The sequence below is a fragment of the Macaca mulatta genome, chromosome 17 (genome assembly GCF_049350105.2).
Source record: "Macaca mulatta isolate MMU2019108-1 chromosome 17, T2T-MMU8v2.0, whole genome shotgun sequence".
In the NCBI taxonomy this organism is placed as follows: domain Eukaryota; kingdom Metazoa; phylum Chordata; class Mammalia; order Primates; family Cercopithecidae; genus Macaca; species Macaca mulatta.
In genome coordinates, this window is record NC_133422.1 from 3,166,003 (window position 1) to 3,187,349 (window position 21,347).

At 40.6% G+C, this 21,347-nt stretch overlaps 1 long non-coding RNA gene across 1 annotated transcript in view; it reads left to right on the top strand.

Annotated features, from left to right (window-relative positions):
* LOC144336144 (uncharacterized) overlaps positions 1-16,624 on the top strand; it is a 63,528-nt gene extending 46,904 nt beyond the window's left edge. The window contains exon 2 of the long non-coding RNA XR_013407649.1: positions 14,662-16,624. This is a non-coding gene — a long non-coding RNA (uncharacterized LOC144336144). The remainder of the gene's footprint in view (positions 1-14,661) is intronic.
* The last annotated feature ends 4,723 nt before the right edge of the window (positions 16,625-21,347 follow it).

Consider the following 21,347-nt stretch of genomic DNA (forward strand, 5'->3'; position numbering starts at 1 on the left):
CTTATTTCAACATGTATCAGTTCGCTTCCTCTGACATCCTCTGACAGAAAAATGGGGAGTGAGTTGCCTCTTTATCGCCAGTTAGGGCAAGAAATCCAGTCCCTTGGCACTCATCGATACCTGAAATGGAGAGTTTCCTGTTACTGCTGGAAAGTCATGGGAGTTCTGCATCCTCCAGCCCCTGGGCCCCTGTTTATTCCCCTGGGAAGGAGAGGAAGAAGTACATCATGAGTGCTCCCTACATGGTCCCACTGACAGCATGGAGAATGATCTTATGATCACTGAGTGATGGCGAAAACCTAGTGCACTTACCTTGCACTAGGCCACCTGTGACACCAACATATCAAGGAGAGGGAGGGGCATCTCATTACTACTGGTTGGGGTGGAAGTCCAGGTTTCCCACAAAGTCTCCACTGACCCTGCAGTGAGGCAGCCTCATTACCATGTGGCAAGGATGAACGTCCCAGTTCCCTTCTCTGCCTTCTCTGACATGACCCCAGTGGGGAGGTTGAGATGTCTCCGTTCACCCTGGAGTAAGTGGAAGTCTAGGCTTCTCACTCTGTCTTTGCTGGCATGAATATGGGGCCACTGTCTTTTCTTTGGCTGGAGCAGAGCAGTTATGCTCTGAAAGTTTTCTGTCTTGCTAAGCTGCTCCTTTCTGGTTCTTTGGTTAAGGAGAGCAGGCATTTTTATTGGGGGCTTGCTTTTATCTGCTCCTGTTGACATTTGGACTTGTCAGCTTCTCCCGCTAAAACCCAAACTAAAGCCCCCCAGGAACTCACCATGATGTTGTTCCTTGTATCCTACCATCTCCAGCCAGTGAGCTTTCTCCTTTGTCTTTCAGAGGCTTTTTATGTTTGTTTTATACACAACGTGCAGGGTTTTAAATGGTACTTAGCAGAAGGAATGAGAAAAAGTACTTCTATTTCATCTCTTTGGAAGTGGAAGTCTAATATTAACATCTAATTGAACCTGGCCACGACTTAGTGAAATGCTTAAGAAAACTTTTTTCTAATTCTAATACGTATTATCTTTTTTCATTATCTTGGTCCTATTAAATGTGCATTCCATATTATTCCCATCCAGTATACTATTATGATTATAGTAGCAGTGATAGTAGTGGCTGACGTCTATATGGTGTTATATTTAGAAGTATAGTTTAATATTCATGATGATCTAATAATTAGTTATCATTATTACTTCCTTAATGCAGAGGAGGAACTAATGCACAGAGAGATTAGATAATTTCACCAAGGTCTTTCAGCTGGGCTTTGAGCTGAGGCAGATGTGGACGCTTTCCTGAATTTCAGAGAATTTAGTGAACATTTCAGAGAACTCTTACTAATTATTTTAATTTGCAGTTCCTGGAGTTCAAACTTGAAGCACAATCTTTACCTCTAGCTGTATTTCTGAAAGGGCTTTGATTTCTTCAAAATACCAGCCACCAATGATGATTATCCTAACAGTGGTTTCATGATGTGCATGGTGCCTGTTGGGAGACACTCGTCACTGGGAGTCTTGTGCTCATTTATATCTTACGATGTCCCCAAAATGCAAGTCCCCGACTGATCCTTACCTGGACTTTAGGATTTTCTTTGCAGTAAGAGCAACTTTGAGGCATGAGGTACTATCACCCTGCAGAAAAAAGAAATCTGGCTTTCACTTACTCTAAAAGCAGTGAATACCCCAAACTCAGGATTTCTCTTTTGTAAAGCCACCCATGGTCAACGTAGATGTCATTTGTCTGTTTAAGCTCTTGTGGGACTTGGGGCTTGGAAAATTGATGTAATTACACAGTCACTGACTACTGTTTTTGCTGGGGGTAATAAAATTTTTTGTCTCTAGCCCAGGAGTCTCGTATCTTCAGGGGTAACCATGAAATGGTGGCAGGCTAACTTTTAGCTTGCAGGTACGGTAAAATACCTGATCCCTCACAGTTTTCACAATGGTACAAGGTCCACTCTTGCTTTCTGAGTACTCCAGGAGCTCAGCCCACACATAGATAAGTGGGATTTATACATTGTTTCTTTAGGCAGGAAGAGTAGGTTAACATTTGAGTCCAGGCAGAAACAAATTTCTTTACCCTTCAGAAGCATGAACTTTATGATTCTGCCTATGTAACATTATTAGAAATTTTAGCAGCTTAAAACTTCACCAGTTCATCGTTCCATACGTACAACCACATCGACTGAATTGACCATTTGGTAATTTGTTATCTTCTAATATTATCTCCTTCTCACCATCCTGGGGATAATTCTAGCAGATACAGGCTAATGGTGTTTTTTTGTTTGTTTGTTTTTGTTTTTGTTTTGTTTTTTATGGGGGGGGGGGCCCAGTCCAAAAATAAAGGCAAATTGGATAAATGGGATGGAAATTAATATGTTTCCTTCTGGGACCCAGACACAGTAATAAAAGAAACAAAAACAGGCCAGGAGTTTGAAGATTTCTAATTAAGGGTTTCCACCTCAGTTTCCTCCCATTGCAGGACATTTGACATAATGTGCTGGCTCCTGAAGGCAGAGCCTTATGGAGAAAGGTGGGCTTCGCATTTCCGTGTTTTACTTGCTTCTGCCTTCTGTTCTTTCATTTCCCAGGCCTTCCCATTGTGTAAACACACTTGTTCATGCTGTTTTTCTTGCTTCCTTTTTTTTCCCCCATAGTTTGCTAAATATGCCTTTCAAGTATTCTCTTTAAAAAAAAAAAAAAAATCTGTTTTTTTTTTTTTTTCCCTCCAGATTTTGCCTTCGTTCGCTTGATTTTCTGGGCAGAAGGCCCAGTCTGGTTTATACTTATTGTGCATCTATATCTTTTCAAAGTGATTCCTTCCTTTATTATTCTCATTCATTTATTTTCTCATTAGAGAATTGAGTGATGTGGAAAGGGGACCTCCCAGCTGATCTTTCAGGAGGAATACTTCCTTCTGCGTCTTTAAAAATATTCTTCTCTGGTGTTGGAAGATGAGGCTTAATGCCTTCCTTACATGCTTTGCTGCTGAGTAGAATGACATTTGTTTTGACCAGTGCCCGCTTAATTTTCTTCCCTCTTATTGAATCAGATAGAAATCATGCACATGTCTGTGTGTTTGCACGCCTGAGTGTGGTGGAGTTGCAAAGGCGAAGCTCTGTGTGTGTTTGTGTGTCTGCGGGTTTGTGTGCTGAGTGTGGTGCAGCGTGGATGCATAGGAGAACACTCTGCTGCACTTTGGCATGTTTATTTTGGAATGTCATTTCCAATCAAATCTAACATTTATAACTGGCCTCCCTTCATGGCTTTCTGGGCCACAGTTTAAATGCCCAAGAATAAACATGTCAGCTGTAAATGGAAGATTATGGCAGCAACCAAGACAGATTGCCATCTCATCAGCTGCTTAAAAATTAAAATTTCCTTCTGTGGCTAGACTTTCTTACAGCTATGTCTGTGGACTGTGAAGAAAGCAGATATTTAGTGGAGTGAATGGATATAAGATGTTAAAATAACACAAAGTGCCTTGTCTGTCAGTAAAAGACAACCATGGAGAATACTAAGCTGAGCCAGAATGCTTTTTAAGAAATTTCTCTCAAGCAACCAGAACCTAGTGATTCTAGGATCTAACAAGAACATTTTCTAGTGGGATATGTATTTTATAGGTATGGAAATGCAGAATTATATATTCACGTGTAAGCCTGTAAGTTTTCAAGATGCAAAGAGAAGTGTAACAAATTTTATTTTTCTATTTGAAAGTAGAGTATTTTTCACAGATGACTACACTCAGCTTGCTGACACATTCTCTGGATTTATCAAGTGAAACTGCACAGTGTCAGGAATGATTTGCCCATGTCTTCAGTAGGTATGAACTTAATACATCTTTCACATTTAAGAAGCCACAAGAAGCTGTCAACTGGCCAAATGAAGGGGGGTATCCCACTGAGCTGGGTTAACATCGTCAAATGAATGCGGTGAAATGTTACTTCATTAATGATGGCATGTTGTGATTCCATCAGAGCTTTCCCTTAGGAAACACCATGCAGTATGGTACTTTTCTTGATTATTATAAAATATATGGATTCCTATCCTTCATTTTAGCAGGTTGGAGGCATTTGAATAAAAGATGTTTCATGAACAATCCAAACTGATTCTTTACCATAAAGCTCTGACTTTTATTGCTGTTACAAGTTTGGACTTTCTCGGTAAAATTAAACAATCCTCTGGGTGCTGCAGTTTATTCCTTTAAAAATCAAGGTGTGGTGTTGTGGGTGGGGATGGTGGAAAGAGTGATGCATGATACGTTCATGGCCATTTCATCATGCTCCCCTGCTTTCATCAGAGATACCGACGGACGAGCAGCTGTTGACCCAGAAAGGTGGATCAATGCTTACGGCCATACCCTGTATTAGTTTCCTTATCTTTGCAAGTTGGGTCCTACTGGGTTTCAAATCCAGCTGCCTTTAATAGCCCGAATGCTTAGGGCCACGCACGTGAAGGACTTACTAGGTATTGCTTAACTCTGTTTTTGTTCACAAACAGGCATCAAGGATAGAGATGCGCTAAGGCTGATGATGTACACAGTACAAATAGTGCAAATAAGGATGAGAATACAAGCCCTGGTGATTAACAGAGGTCACTAATATTTTTCAAGGAGCACTTAGCTTTTTAAATGATTGTTTAAAAGAATGTTGTTTCCATGTATTAAGTCTGAATTGTCCTTAGATGAATGGCAGGAAATTATGTCTATCTTTTCTTTAATATGTCTGTGTTCATCCAAACACAATAAAATAAAACACTGAAGCTTTCTCTGTATGATTCAAGTCCCCTAACTTATCTTTATCTGAATATTACAAGAGAAAAATCTTGGTAGATAGGAATAAGAACTAAATTATCTACAAAATTGATTTCTCATTTTATTTTTTTTTAAATTTTGACATGACCTATAGGACATCACTTGTAACACAATAAAGAAAGAAGATATTATTCTTTAATACAGATTACAAAGTTGACAGTAAAAATTGCATCATGATTGGTTGAAAGAGATGTTGATAGGACTTAATAGTCCTTTACTTTAATCGCTACTGTGTCCAATTAGGCAGAGTTGGTGTTTGTCAGCCTGAGAATTCTGGACTCTGACTTCTAGAGCCTCTACAGCTCTAAAATGTTCGGGTTCACTGTTGTGCTAACTTTACATTTAAGCATTAGTAATGATATTTTTAGATAATTTTAATGTTTTTATAGTAGTTATGAATACACTAACTTTTTCATCCCATGCTTCCTGTAAAAATAAGATTAGCCAATGATTATCTAATGATACATACATATATTTGACAATCCCCTGGTTCTGGTAAATTTCACACATACTGACATTACTTTGAGAAAACTGATTTGTATCCCTACTCCCATCCCAGGAGAAGGTTCTTACTATCTCAGTAGTGTCCTGCAGATGATATGACGACATGGGTCAGCTGGTGAGCACATGTGGGATTATAAGAAAATTGGCTTGAAACAGCTCAAATTCACCAATAAGCCATTCCATGCATGGTATTTTATTTATCAGGAATCTTAGTAAACACTTCCATCATAATTCTCTTCAGGTAGCCTTGGCCCAGCTTGGATTTCTTCCTTCTTATGGTCTTTATAACTCTGCTTGCACCAACTCTGTTATAGCTGTAGATGACTGAGGGAAGTTAGCTGGTTTGGTAGCTCTACATACCATCCCCAGGACCTGGATTAATAACCAGCAGAACATTTATTGTTGAACAATGAATTCACTCCTTGTCTAATGCTTTAATGTAAGAAATTTTTCCCTCCATTGATTTGAGCCCTTTCTTAAACTCACATTCATTAGTGAGCTAGGAAGTGTATTGTTGGACTACTGGTAATTCTTAGCAGTGTAGAAAGACCAGTATGTTCCGTGTATTAGTAACTAACACTTACTGAGCAGAAGCTTTATGTGCTAAGTGCATTGGCAGGTGCTCTATATTTAAAGTGGAAAGTACAAGGAGTACTTGTTCCTTCCCCTGAGTGTAAAAGGAGTAGGTGGAACTCTTAGTATGGAAACTAGCAAATTTGAGTGTAGCTGACATGGGTGGGGGTTTGCCTATCTTGGCTAATAGCAGGAAAAAAGTAGGTAAGTCATATATGTATACCTAAGACCAAGACTCACTAGGGCATAAGAAATTGTGTGAAATTATTTGAAGTTATTGAGATAAAATTTTGTTTTTAACAAAGGCAGAACTTTTCTAAATGTCGGCTTTGCGAACTATATCTTACGTATTTTCAGTCCATGTGCCAAAACTGTACTAGTCTCTCCTCCATCAGAGACTAACAAAAACATCATGAAGATTCACCTGCTGTTATGATGGCCTGAATGATGCAGGAGAATGGTTTCCAAGGAGGTGCATCACCAGTCATAAAACCTGAACACATGTTATTGATTCTAGAGCCAAGATGTTGACACCGTCTGCACCCAGATCAAAAGTAGATAAAATAACATTAGATTTCTGTAATTACAGAAAGTAGCATATAACTTGAGACAAAGTTTCTAAAATACTGCATTACAGAACACTGCATTACAGAACACTTAGTAATTCAATCTTCCGTTGCTCCCTAGTTTAAACACAATGACTATTCATTACTGTGCTGTCCTCCCCAAAACTCCATTGGAGCCTTCTAGTTAGTGCCTAGTCTTTCACTCTCTCTGGAAAACCTTTTCTATTTTACATGAACATTTTAGAGGTGTAGAGGCTGTAGAAGTCAGAGTACAGACTTTTCAGGTTGAGTAACACCAACTCTGCCATATTGGTAACAGTATATAAAGTTATATACATCAAATATGAACAGAGGTAAAGTTATATACATAAACCATGAAACAATTCCTTCCCTTCCTTATTATTTGCCTGTCTGCTCAGCAAAGCTTCTCTCCTCTTTGGTCTCTGTTTCTGCCCAAGATCAGTCTGCCGTCAGGTCTTCGATCTCAGTTTCTTCTGTTCCAATAGTGTATCTTAGATTTATTCCTTCTTTACTAAGTTCTTTTCCTCAACCTATACACATGCTCAAATAGCCTATCCTTACAGAAACTCTCTTGTGATCCTGAAATGCTCTCTAATTACTATCCATTCTCTTTTCTTTCTCATCCAATGTCCTTCATTAATCCAATAAAAGTTTGTTGAGCAGCTATTATGTGCCACGTACAATGCTAAACTTCTTTAATTCTATGATCAACATAATACTTATTCTTTTTCAGACTCAAAAAGCATATATGTATTAAATTAGAAATATAAATTGGGAAAACATAGAAATATATAAAAGATAAAAATTACAAATAATCCTACTCACATGCCAAACACTGATAATATCAATATATAACTAACCACATATGCGCATATGTACTGCTGCCTATTGGTAATGATATATTTTAGATACAGGTAGAGTAAAAATACGAAATATGCCTTACAATGTAACTTATTTTAAGTTTGTAATTATTGTAAGTATTTTAATGAGATGTTCCTCACACTCTTGAATAGTGTTGGAATGCAAAGTTTGTGCTAGTTAATGGTCCTGGGTTGCAGACCCAACTTCTCATTGTGTCCTTACGTGACAGAGAGACCTGTCCCTTCTCTAAGGACACTCACCCTGTTCATGAGGGCTCCATGTTCACACTCTAGTTGTCTTCCAAAGACCCTGCCTCCTAATGCTATCACATTGGGGGTTAGGATTTCACATATGAATTTTATGGGAACACAAACATTCAGCCCACTGCAATGCTCTTTTTCCCTTCTGTAAAGTTGTTTCCGGGGTGTGGCTGTCCTTCCAGGACACCTTCACCACAGTAGGGCCATGTGACTAAGCGCTTATTAAAAGTGGTGTGTGTTGCTTATGGGCCAAAATAGTGAAGAAGTGGGTATTCTCCAAGCTCTGTGACTTCTTTCATCTGTTTACCTGGTCACAATGGCCAGGGTCACCTTGGAAGCTATGTGTTGAGGATTGGCAGAGCCCGTATCAAAGTAGGGTCACGAATGACCCCCCGGAGTAGAACACTTCCACGCCCGGGCCCCCCTCTCCCCCCAACTGCCGGCTAGATTTACAGAGTGAGAAACAAAATTTCATGGGATTAAGCCACTGAAATATGGAGTTTATCTGTTATATTGATTAGCGTTACTTTAATATAGGAACTAGTATCTTAAAGTGAGTGCTAGTATAATAAATATCCTAAAACATGTGACATTGCTTGAGATGTCAGGCAGGGAACAGTAAAAGACCCTGCGCCGAAGCATGGGAAGACAGAGGCCCAGGGTATGGGGTAACAAAACATTTGGTTACATTGTCTCCAAAAATAAGTTTAAAGATCGTCAATTTGCCTGTAGCCGTAACTGCAGAAAGCGAAAATAGAATGTTTGTGGGATGTGTTGGTTGAATGCAGACTGTATTCGTTTCTTAGGGCTGCCACAACCTGGGCCCGTGAAACAACAGAAATTCATTCCCTCATAGTTCTGAAGCCTAGAAGTCCAAAATCATGTTGTTGGCAGGGCCTTTCTCCTTAAAAGCTCTGGGAAGTAATCCCTCTGTGCCTCTTGGCTGCTGGTGGTGGCGGTTGACGCTCCTTCACACTCCTTGGCTTGGAGCTGCATCATTTTAATTTCTGCCTGTATCATCTTCATCCATCTTCACGTGTGTGTGTGTGTGTGTGTGTATATGTGTGTGTGTGTGTGTGTATCTAAATCTCTCTCTCCTTATAAAGTTACCAATCCTTGGAGGTAGGGCCCACCCTAATCCAGTATAATCTTATCTCAACTTGATTATATCTGCAAAGATCCTAATTCCAAATAAGGTCACACGCACAGGTATCAGGGATTAGGTCTTCCGTACAGCTTTTCCAAATTTAATTCAATTGTGGAATTCCACAACTCAACTCACAAAATGGACGTTGGAAAATTACATGGCCTCAGGCAAAATGTTTCTGTTTGTAGGCAGACATTGAGAGAGAATAGAAATAATACACGTGTTTGGCGTTTGTTGGAGAAGCAGAATGCTGCTGCATTCGGTCACATGGGGAGCCAGACTGACCAGGGTATCTAACACGTTCAACATGGGGCTTCGAAGTCTACTGGGGTGTGGGGAATAGATCCTGTATGTAGGAATGGGGATGCACATGGATACATTTTGACCAGAGAAGAGGACTGTGGCAGAGAAGGCTAGCTATGCACAGAGATCCTGTTCCCCTTCCATACTAGAAAATGCTTGTTGGGAGTAACTGCCTATTTAAGGACTACATTTTTTACTTCCCCTTGCATCTGAGGGGGATGGAAGGAATGTATTTTACTTCCACCTGGTTAAGAAGTACATATGCCTTCTCCTTTCTCTCTTCCTCCATCTTCTGACTAGATATTTTCAAGATGACTTTAGGCTCTGCCTGTTTACTAGGGTGGGACTTGTGTCAGACCGGATCCCTTAGCAACTGGTTGGAGAAATAAAGGTATATTTTGTTAAGCCACTGAGAATTTAGGGCTTATCTGCTATGGTAATAAAAAATTTTACCTTTACCAACGTATAAAGTATTCCTTAATTTATTTGAAATATCTTCTATGGTTAGGCATTTCAGATGTTTTTAGGTTTCCACTGTGACAATAATATTAACCTATGAAGTTTTGGATCAATTCCCTTCCTCCCTCCTATGAAGTTTTGGATCAATTCCTTCCCTCCTCTCCTCTCTCCTCTCCTCTCCTCTCCTCTCCTCTCCTCTCCTCTCCCCTCCTCTCCTCTCCCCTCCCCTCCCCTCCCCTCACCTCATTCCTTCCCTCCTCTCCTCTCCTCTCCTCTCCTCTCCTCTCCTCTCCTCTCCTCTCCTCTCCCCTCCCCTCCCCTCCCCTCCCCTCCCCTCCCCTCCCCTCCCCTCCCCTCCCCTCCCCTCCCCTCCCCTCCATCTCACTCTGTCACCTAGACTGGAGCACAGTGGCGCGATCTCGGCTCACTGCAACCTCCACCTCCTGGGTTTAAGCAGTTCTCCTGCCTCAGCCCTGAGTAGTTGGGATTACAAGCATGCACCACCATGTCCAGCTAATTTTTTTGTATTTTTAGTAGAGACGGGATTTCACCACGCTGGTCAGGCTGGTCTCTAACTCTTGACTTCAGATGATCCACGTGCCTCAGCCTCCCACAGTACTGGGATTACAGGCATGAGCCAAGCCACTCTGCCCGACCTCGTCCCTGCTTATTTCTTTGGAATACATTCCTAGTGTGAAATGTGGGGGTTATGAGAGGCTGTCAATATTTGTTGCCTTTCGGAAAGAATATTTCAATTTGTAATTATTTCTACCAGAAATGGATGGTAGTACCATATTTTTACACCATTGTCAACATACTTTCAAAAATTTACCAAATTGACAGGAGAAAGAAAAATCTTATCTTGACTAAGCTTGAAGTGTAGCCTGTATGGGTTGCCATCACTTCATCACCTTTTAGTCACTTCTAAACCTATTACAATTTATCTTCCACACCATTAAGCAAATGAAAATGTACTTGTTAATGGTCTCTAATGACTTCTGAATTATCAGATAACATGGACATATTTAATTCCTTGTCTTATTTTATCTTTGTATTACTTTAACGATGAAACAGAAGCTTTTTCTTTCTTATTTTCTTATTTCCTCACTTCTGCTTTTGTCTTTTCTGTAATATTATTACGATGACAGCTCTCTCTTTGTGACCATTCCTTCTAAGTTCCCTTTCTGGATCCTCTTTCTCTGCCTCGTCCTGCATGTTGGAGCTCCTTAGTGTTCTGTCCTTGTCCTCATATTTTCTTTCTCTACCCCTGCTCCCAAACCTACCTCTCGTGTGCTAATGGCTTTCTTATCTATGTGGTCAGCTTGACCTCTCACAGACCCTGTATCAGGTGCCTACGGGACATCCTCCACCTGATCATCCCATGGAGACTTCAAACTAAACAGAACTGAATTCATTATCTCCTCCTCCCTCAAACCTATCCTTTCATCTTTACTTCCTACATAGGTTGGTAACACTCCGCTCTTTAGATCTTTACTCACTTCCCTAGGCAGTTGGAGTCAATCGGTCTTCTTGAGTGTTCATATTCACGTTCTCTTGAGTGTACACTGGACCCAGTGACTTGTTTCTAACACATAGAGTAAATAACAGTAGGGGGATATCACCTCTGGGAGTAGGGTATAGAAGACTGTGATTTCCATCTCACTGGTATACTCTTCTTCACTCTACCCCGAGCTTGCTGTAATGGACAGGGCCAGATGGTATGGCGCTAAGCCAGCAAGGGGCTGAAGCCCTAAGTCCAACAGTCTTTGAGGGTCGGGATTCTGCCTGCAACCACCGAGAGAGCTGCGAAGCTGATTCTAGCTCTCTTGAGCCCCGAGATGGCTGTGGTCTTAAATGTCACCTGGATCACAGCCTTGTCAGAAATCCTGAAGCAGAAGACACAGCTAAGTTGTGCCCAGATTTCTGACCCACGGGAGTATTAAACAATAAATATGTGTTATTTTAGGGCATAAGTTTTGGAGTACTAATTTGTTACACAGCAAATAAATAATACAGGGAATAAGGCAATGGCAAGATATGCTAAAATTTATGAATTTTTACCTTTGAAATGTGTGAATATTAATGAGGGAAATTCATAGTGATAATATTTGAATAACTTCATATAAAAATATGTCAAAATAGCATATTTTAACTTTTGTCAGCATTTGATGTACCAACAATATTTTTCTTCAACATGTTTATTCATTCTTGGTATAATGAACTATATGAAAATTGTAAGTGCATATTTAAATGGCTAAGAAATTACATAAATTTTGATTAATTATAAAGTAATGAGAGTATGTGGCTAAATTAAACCTCAGTTATTTGGCAGAAAGCTATAACTGATCAAAGCACTGTCCCTTGAACTTACCTTGATTAGCATTTCCTGTGTAATAAAAATGCCCCAGATTCCTTGAGAATATGCAGTGTTGGTTCATTCAGTGAAAATTTGTGTTATAATTTTGCATACACAACTACATGGTGAGTGGCTGTAGTTCCCAATACATTGGCTAATTGGGTGGATGTGACTTAATTTAAGTAGCTGTCTTGTTTAATTCATTATCTTAATACTTTAACCCTCCCCCTCTATATTTCAAATTACCTCCAGGATGAAATAGAATGCTGTAGTTCTAAGGATAGAAAAACATTACTTCTGAGCAATATTTCAGTCACAAGTCAGTAATCTTGATAGCTGGTGTTACATTTGCCTCATCTAGTGGGGTGGATATAGATGTTCTTATAGCTCAGAGAGAATCACCAAGGTACTAAACACGTGCATAGGACAAAGACAAGCATCATTAGGAAGGGCAAGTATCGCAGCATATTTTATTGTGTGCTATGGCTGCATGATGAAGTTTGGTGCCCCGACAGCCATAAATCACATTCACAGATTAAACTCATTTTCTGTGTCCTAAAGGAGCTTTTCTAGATTCAGTCATTAAATTTTTAGTTTAACCATTTTCATATGTGGAAAAAATGATGTTTTTTACAGAGATGTAATGGTTATCCCTACTCTGGAGAAATTTACTGCATTATATTGCTGAGGCTTAATAGAGATTTAGGTTTCATGTCGGGAACATACTGAAGATAAAATTTAATGGTGCGTTGAACCACTAAGGTGGGTTGTCATCGTAAGTCATACAAAAAAGCCGTCAGTGATGAGACTTGCTATCTTCCCACTGAAAGAAAAATATGAAAAACCAAATTTAAAATAATGCCTTATACCATAAATTTTTATTTCCATGTACTTTTGCCTGTCACCAAGTATCACAGATCATTTCATTCTTTGATGTGTTGACTGTAAGTCTACATTGAACACTAAAAATAATATCAAATAGTGTCTTATTAACCTGATTTAAAACAATGATTTTTCCCTCTTTGTATTTTACAACACAAAAACTAAGCAGATGGATTTAGATGATTGAGTGGTTTTTCCCCTGGGATTTTACCTGCAAAATGAATCTCAGATATTCTGTATGTCCCCATAAAAATGTATATTTTTCTCCTTTTTTTTTTTTTTTGAGATGGAGTCTCACTCTGCTGCCCAGGCTGGAGTGCAGTGTCACGGTCTCACTCACTGCAACCTCTGCCTCCAGGGTTCAAGCTATTCTCTTGCCTCAGCTGCCCAAGTAGCTGGGATTACAGGCATGTGCCACCATGCCTGGCTAATTTTTGTATTGTTCGTAGAGCCGTGGTTTCACCATGTTGGCCAGGCTGGTCTCGAACTCCTGACCTCAGGTGATCAGCCCACCTTGGCCTTCTAAAGTGCTAGGATTATAGGCGTGAGCCACCACGCCTGACCTTTTTTCTCCTCCTTTTGGATATCACATGAATTAGCTTTCCTGTGAAGCACCATTTGCTCTGTCCTTTCTATGTATTTCCTCCATCAAAAATTTCAGAGCCGTGTTTTATTCCTTCAGATGTCTTCCAGGCAATTGTTTAGAGCAGCACTACTTTTAAATAGAACCTTGTTTGATGATGAAAATGTTCTATATCTTTGTGTCTGCTACAGTGTACATACAGTCCTAAGTGCCTGTTAGTCACTTGAAATGTGTCTAGTGCAATGGAGGAACTAATTTTTAAATTTCATCACATTTTAATTAGTTAAAATTTAAATAGTCACATGTGGCTACTGTATCGAACAGTTCAGTCTAGATAACCAAGCGATAATGCGTGCTTTATTTTAAATTTATTGTTCCTTTCAGTTAGAACTCACGATGTTCTCTTGGTGTTTAATCTTACTTTGTTTTATTTCATTTTATTGAGTGTTATGTGCCAGGTACAGTGCAATATTCATCAACATGGATGCTTATCTATTTCTGTTGTTTTTATTTATTTCTGAACTCCAGTTGGCCACTAAGCCTCACAGGAAACTATCTTTGACCCCAGCGTGACCTGAAGATGCAGTTTCTTGAAACTTTCACCTAGAATACCAGGATTCTCTCAGCCACATGCCTTCAGTAGCTAGGCTGTCTTGCTGTGATCTGCCTCTGTCACCATCCAATGGGGACAGGTCCTAGGTGCAGAGCCAAGAGAACAATACGTGTGACTTGATATAAAATACGTTAATCAAAGGCCTTCTGTCTCCCTTTTTTGTCTTTTCCCAAAATTCTCTCTGAGATTTTCCATTAAAGGAGTAGAAATTTCTTCAAATGGAAAAAGAACCTCATATTGTAATGTGTATGGGATTTTCATAGACTCTCTGAAAACCAAACTCCAAATTCCTAAATACCTAGACACTGTTGAAAGCACTTTACTTGAGAGCATTCAGGTATTATAATAACAATTACGTAAATTTTTCAGAACACTTCTGCCTGATTGGATTAAGATCAAATTTATTAAAATATGTCTGAACCAATTAAGTAAATTGTGATATAATGTAAAGTACAAAACACCGACCAATGATAATAATTTCTATCAACATTTCACATCTGCAGTTAACTTGAAGCAGATGCTCTAAGACATGGCCCATTGTTTTATATTTGCATGTGACAACATGTTTTGATGTTTTCTTTTTAATTGTAACATCATGTCTTGCAGCTTTTTGAAAGTACATGTGTGGTAAGTGTCAAAGCCTGAGCTAAAATTTCATTTCCAAAACTCTCTGTAGCATTTCCAATGATCCTGTCTTTTTTTCCGTATACTCCACAGAATTCAACAGAGTTGGATTGCTGAGAATAAAATTATGGATTTCTCCATAATGGACACACACATTTTTTGTTTGTGCTGTTTCCTGTAGAATGGGTGATGAGTCAAAATTGTTCGTTTATGTTTTTTCACAGAAGGATCTTCTGTGTCATAGGCCCGCAGCAATCTGGACATTCAGTGGTCCTCCTATCATTAATAAGTGAACGGATGAGCTATTCTGATAAGGACTGGGGAGCTTTCGCCATTCAAGAGCAAATAGGAGAACTGGGAGATTCCTCAACTTAGCTTTTCTTTTTTTGGTTCTAAAGTGACTGTGAACAGAGGTAGAAGAGAAGAAAAGCTTTTAAAAACATCTTCCATTAAGAAAAATATGTGTCTTCATTAAGACCTATCTGAGTAAAATTACTAAAACATAATGGCTTTCTTGAGATAGAATAGAATGAAAGGCATATTAGGGAGTATGAGGGTATGAAGATTTTATTAACATACTTCTAGAAGTTTGTTAAATATCTGCACAGGAACCGTAATTCGAGATCAGTGGTGAAAAGAGAATAAAGGAATCACATGGACATCAGCTCTGGGGCCTGTGGTCCCACTTGTTTCTGGGCTTTCTAGAGACATTTGCTGGTGACCTGCCAGGCAGGCCAGAGTACCGTGTCTCATAGCACCCTGTGCTCCCGTCCTCCTTCCTTCCTTCCTTTCTTCCTTCATCCCTTATGAAACGCCGTTGTGCAGTTACTTATTAGGTGCTGTGTGAGCATCTGTAGTCTCTCCTCACCCACTTTTCCATTTGGGCCACTAGGCCAGCCAGTGATTGCACCAGTACCAGGGTTCTAGGAGCCGTGCATGGATCCCCAGTGGGCAGAGCTGGCCATAGCATTTGGAAAAGAAGAGAGAGAACTGGAGACATTGCCTAGGAACAAAAGCAGAGTCCAGACCCAGGCATCAAGTGCAAATCCAAAGGCTCTGGATGAGTCAGTTCCCAGCAGAGGGACTGCAGGTAGGCACAGAAGGAAGGACAGCAGAAAACCCTGGTCCAGAGAGGGCCTGCAGAGCCAGAAGTGATGACACATCCAAGGTTGTGCTTGACTTCTGCACTGTCTCTGCAACCTGTAAGTGCCTCTGAGCCAGTTCAGGAAGGAGGAAAACCGAAGTATATCAGAAATAGCCTCTTAACATCAAGGAGATTTTGGTCTAGATTGCTTATTGCTCAGGAGAAGGCACCACTTTTTAAAAAGAGATGATGAGCTAGGATTTAGTTGGGATAGAAAAGGTTATTAAACCATGGGACACCCTTTGTTTACAGAGTGTAACCATTACTACCCCTTTTGTTTGTCTGTTTTTCTTATTTTTCTCACAGACGCAGTTCCTGCGTTAGTATTGATAAATGTGTGCTTGCTCCACTTGGAGCATTTTCAAAGCGTAAATCACAGCATTGATGGTGCTGTGGTTTGGCTCTTCCAGCCCTGTTAACAACGGTCTGATGGACTTGGCGAGAGTCTAGCCACGTGTTCTGGCCGCTGTCACTCCCGTGGCTGAAACACGTGCACGCCCACGGACGGGGGCCCCGCGGTAGAGCCGTGCCTCTACTTGTCAAACAGACGGATTCCAAATTCTGAAATATGCCTCAGGAATCTAGAAACAGAAGAGGAGTCTTCATCGTGGTGGGGTCTCATTCACAACGCGGAGGAGAGATGGAGGGGAGCTTTTGGTATAAATTACGCCTCATAAAAATTCTCCACGTTAATTTTGTACTGGATGAGGGTAGTAAGAAATTAGTTGATGGTTATCAAGCTGGAGAAGAATATCCTCAATTTTTCACGTGAAAAATGAAAAACTACAACTCCTTCCGAATATATGTATGTTTCTTTTCTGAAGACAGACGTGTGTGTATGTGTGTGTCATATAACATTGATTTTTTTCTTTCTTTGTTATCAACAGTAAAAATATAGAAAATGATGCCAAAGAGAATTTCTGATTTTTCTTTCCTTGTTTTCTGTTACAATGTATTACAAATACTAGTGTCTTTAAACACAAGACCATGCATGATGGCTTGAGTTGGGTTCTTCTTGGACCACTCTCTTTCGATCCAGGTTTTTACATTGTTCTTCTAAGTGCATTCGTGTTTCCTGAGATCCACAAAGCTTGATCTCATCCGTGGAACCACCTGGCCTACAACCAACCGTGGCTCTCACTGTGGCCCCCAGACTGGCAGCCTCTGCATCACTGGGAGCTCCTTTAAATGTCAGGTTCTTGGGCTTTACCCAAGACCCACTCAGTCAGAAACTCCAGTGGGGGGAACGGGGGCTAGCCGTCTATGTTGTAACAGGGCGAGGCTGGTGCTGGAGCAGGCTTTACTGCTTCTAATAGTTGCAGAAACTTGAACTGGATGATTAAGTTCCTTAAATTTCAGTTTCTTTACTTGTAAAGTGAAGCTAGTATTATTTACTCATCGGACTATTAGGAACACCAAGTTTAATATATTGTCTAACACGCTGTACGTATCACTTAATAAGTGTTTTCTTCCTCTTCCTTATCCAGAGCATTTTCTACCCTCTTCCCCCTCACCTGCCTCTAGACCAATAATATATCAATTCTGTTTTTATAAGGAATTAGTCAACATAAAAATTTCAGTGTAGATCTTGCATCAGTTTGGTGCAATGCAATACTTGGGGGCTGTTTCTAGTAGTACATCTTTAAAACAAAATGCTGAGCAACTGCTGTGTTGTTTTCTAGGTTAAAAAGAATCCCCCCAAAGAAGTAGAGGTCTCAACTTTTTACATCTTGATCTTACTGCAAAGAATATAGAAAGTTTAAAAGGCAGGGTCTCTTTATGTCTCTAGGCACTTTTGTATTTCCCTCATCTCCTAGAAGACCCAGGAGTGACTCCTTCATTGGACATCATCTTTCACTTGGAGTTTAAAGCATTTTGCTTATATGACACCCTTTTTTGAAATGGCCTTTTTGATGGGGAGAGGGAGAGGGTATCTTGATGATTTCTAGACTGCTTCCTGCACAGTCCGTTTCTGAAAGCTGAGGAAGATGGATCCTGTTTTGTCATCTAGCTTCTAGCTACTCAGTACATGTTCCGTAGGGACCAACAGCAGTGGTCACACCTGGGAGCTGGTGAGAAATGAGGAATCTCGGATCCTCCCTAGGCCTACAAAACCAGAATCTGCATTTTCATAAGATCTTCAAATAATTTTCACTCGTATTACTGACCAGGCATGGGCTTTTGACGCCGGATGAGTTCATTGTGTCTGTTTAGGCAAACAGATGTGAAAAATTAAAGGGAACTTTTCTGGCTGTTTGAAGACACCTTATTTTCAATGAAAATTTTAAAGTGCTTCCTGTGGCTCACAATGGACCCAAAATTAGAACGAAATTCTGCCTACACGCGTTTCTTTAAACTATCACCTAAGGGATATAAAGAGGCAAGAGTTTAGAACTCACTAAATCTAGAAGACATAACTGTAAATAAGACCGTGATGCAGGAAGTTAGTTGGTTGGTGGTGTCCCTGCATCACCTTCTTGGAGACCGTCTTGCCCATCCTGTAACCACACACTCTTCTTATGCTTTCTCTAATTCCCTAAGCATTGACGGGAGCATTTCCATTAATGGAGTTGCCTTTCTCAGAGATTTTTATTACAGGGTTTTAAAAATGAGGCCTTCAAATTCTTAAGACCAAAAGGAATGGAAGTGTAACTGTGATTATAAGATTCTAGAAATCATCACGGGTCGAACTTTGGGAGTAAGAGCTCCTGTCTTGAACTCTTTAAAACATGCTAGGAAGGTGACTGCAGATTTGTTAAAGTCTGTCTATATCCCAAGAACTGTATTCGGTGTGAGGGATACTAGGGAACGGTGTCCTCTTCGCAACACTTGGAGTCTATGGTTTTCTTGGGTATACCATCTTGTACGATTTTGAACCAGCAGAATACTAGGGTGTACCCAAATTTGTAATGTAGCTGGTGCCCCCTGCTGGAACAGGGTTACTTAAATTTCCATCTTTTGGGCCATCTGTGCCAGCAACCCTGTTAAGACACAGCCTTGCCAACATAGCCTACGGGTATAAGAGTAAGTCATTTAATTAACCTCTGCTTCAGTTCCCTGACATATAAGAGTAGAATAACAATAGCAGCCAATCCCGAGCTTCTTGTTGAAAGGTAGAATTAATTAGGGATGACAGTAAAATACTTCATGAAAACTGGATACTAAATAGTGATAAATGTCTGAACATGCCTCCAGTGTTCCTCTGGCAGGAAATGACAATGTGCTATGTATTATTACTAGACTCGATGTTGCTAATTTTATCGGGTTATTAATTTTCACTGGTCTTAAAGTTGAAATGCACACACACACCTTCATCCACCCCAATCAATATTACATGAGTGGAAGATTTTTGCTTATGTAATATTCTCTAGTGAGCAAGATGTGATGAAGAATGTGCTTCAAACAGAGAGGACAAGTGTCAGTAAGTGTCTTTGTGTATTACAGGTGTAATACTTTGAAAATCACTGATTTGTACTCCTTTATTGATAGGGGGACTTCTCCTGACACAAGAATGAGTCCCAGAGAATAAGGGTCCCAGAGAATGAATTCCGTGTGAAGAAGGGAGGGAGTATGAGATTGAGGAGACACAAGGAGAAGTGAGAGTCCCCCACTTTCCTGGCTGAGAAGCTGATGGAAGAAGTAAAAAAGAAAGTGTTAAGGTAGAAAAGTCAGTGTGCATCCTGATCTCTCCTTTCATGGATAGAACCCCAGTGTGGGGTTGGGAGTGGGGGAGTTTGTAGATAGAGTAGGGCAAAAACCCAAGGACATTCCAGGAGAAGTGCTGTAGTTGGAAAGCTGTTTCTCCCAGGAGAAGCTGGGCTCAGGTGGCATCCAGTATGATGTGCGGTTTGCTGAAGGAGGAGGCAAAACAGACAGGACTGAGGCAGGCTCCTGGTCCCACAGCCTGTGGGTGGTGTGCAGGAGATTTTTAAAGTCCCTGCAGAAAATGATGAAGGAGTCAACAATCCTGGGCTTGAGACCAAGGCTGCAGTTTGTAAAACCTTCAGGGATGAGGCAGGTAGCTGAGACCAAGGATTTTGGAAAGAAGAGCCATCACGATGCCTGGGTGGCTGTGGAGTTAGGCACACCACAGTGCTGTGGGCTCAGGGAGAGGGGCAGCTCACCTAGAGCACAAGGGAGATTGCAGAATGCTATGCATTTGTAGGGCCCTGTTCTCTGGCACTCATGCCACAGCCAGACTGCAGCAGGCTCACCTAAAAGGCCTAGAAGTTACCTTGGAGAAGAGCAAAAGTTATGGAACACCGCGAATTTCCCTAAGGAAATATTCGAATTATTGGATCAGACTAAGTATAACAAACTGAGAAACTGGATCAGCCCCAAGAAACAAGGAAACTCCACTTGTCTTCACACATCTCACCCTAATGTATACAGTTGTGAACCTTCTACATGGCTCAAAAATTGTACCAAAATATGCCCAGATTTCCAGAATAATTGGTGGCCCAATTATTCTAAGTACTATGAGGTATCAAAGCATTTGTGTGATGCCGAAGCCTACATCTTAGAGCTTGTTACAAAGGATCTGGCATTTGTAGGAATATAAGGTTAATGGAGTTTCTAGAGCCTCGATGAGATGAGGAGGCCATTGCGACATCATATTATCAAAATTATTATGGGATATCATGTTAGCAGAAAAGAGATACGGGAAAAAGAAATAGGGGATGGAAAATCTTCAGTTGTTTACTAGAAAAGAAAAAAGCCAAATGTGTTCACTGTGATGACACAGAGATGTTAGGGAAAAAAATAAGAAGAAGCCAAATTCACTAATGTTTGGAAACATGTGGAAGCTGCACACGTCTCTGATCGTTCTGTTGATGCCAGCTTTACAAAATGGAGGCCCACTTCAAAAATACATGGACTGAAGGGTTAGGCAAAGAAGATGTTTTGTTTTTTTTCTGAAATCTGCAGTCACTGAGATTGATATTAATGACCTCACTCTTATGAATGCTGTGATTTCATCTAATATCTATTCAGTTAACTGCGAGCTTGAGGTCTGAACAAGTCCTGTCTTCCTGCTCCTCCCTGCTAAACACAACTTTCAACTCTGGAAATAACCCAAGAGACAACCGAAGGAGGATACCAGAAAAAGGAAGAGGAAGGCGGACTGATGAGGGATCCTATGGGTTAGGGACAACACAGAACCGGTGTCCTGTGTCTTAACCAGGCATCTAATCTGACAAGAAAGGGAACCCCAGGCCTGAAAGAAGGCAGTCCAGATAGGCCCATTTCTCCTTGGATCCAATGGGAATCCTACTGAAAACACCAGGTGGGCTGGAGCACCGGCTGTCAAGGATTGAACAAGAGTTATGCCAAGGGCTGACACCTAGGGCCAGGGCCAGGGCCAGGGCAGTGATCCTGTTTCTGCAGATGTGAAGGGACTCTCTTCTTCCATCTGGGGACACTTGGGTGCAGTGAGGAGGCCAAGCACCCTGCCAGGGAGTCCTCTTCACACTGACCACAAAACCAATATCGATTAAAAATGGGTGAGTCCGATATGATTTATAAATAATAATTTGAAAACAAATACAGTGTTAACATATAGGATTCCATAACATTAAAAAAATACACCATGATCAACGTGTTTATTTCAGGAATGCAAGCCTATTTAATATTTATA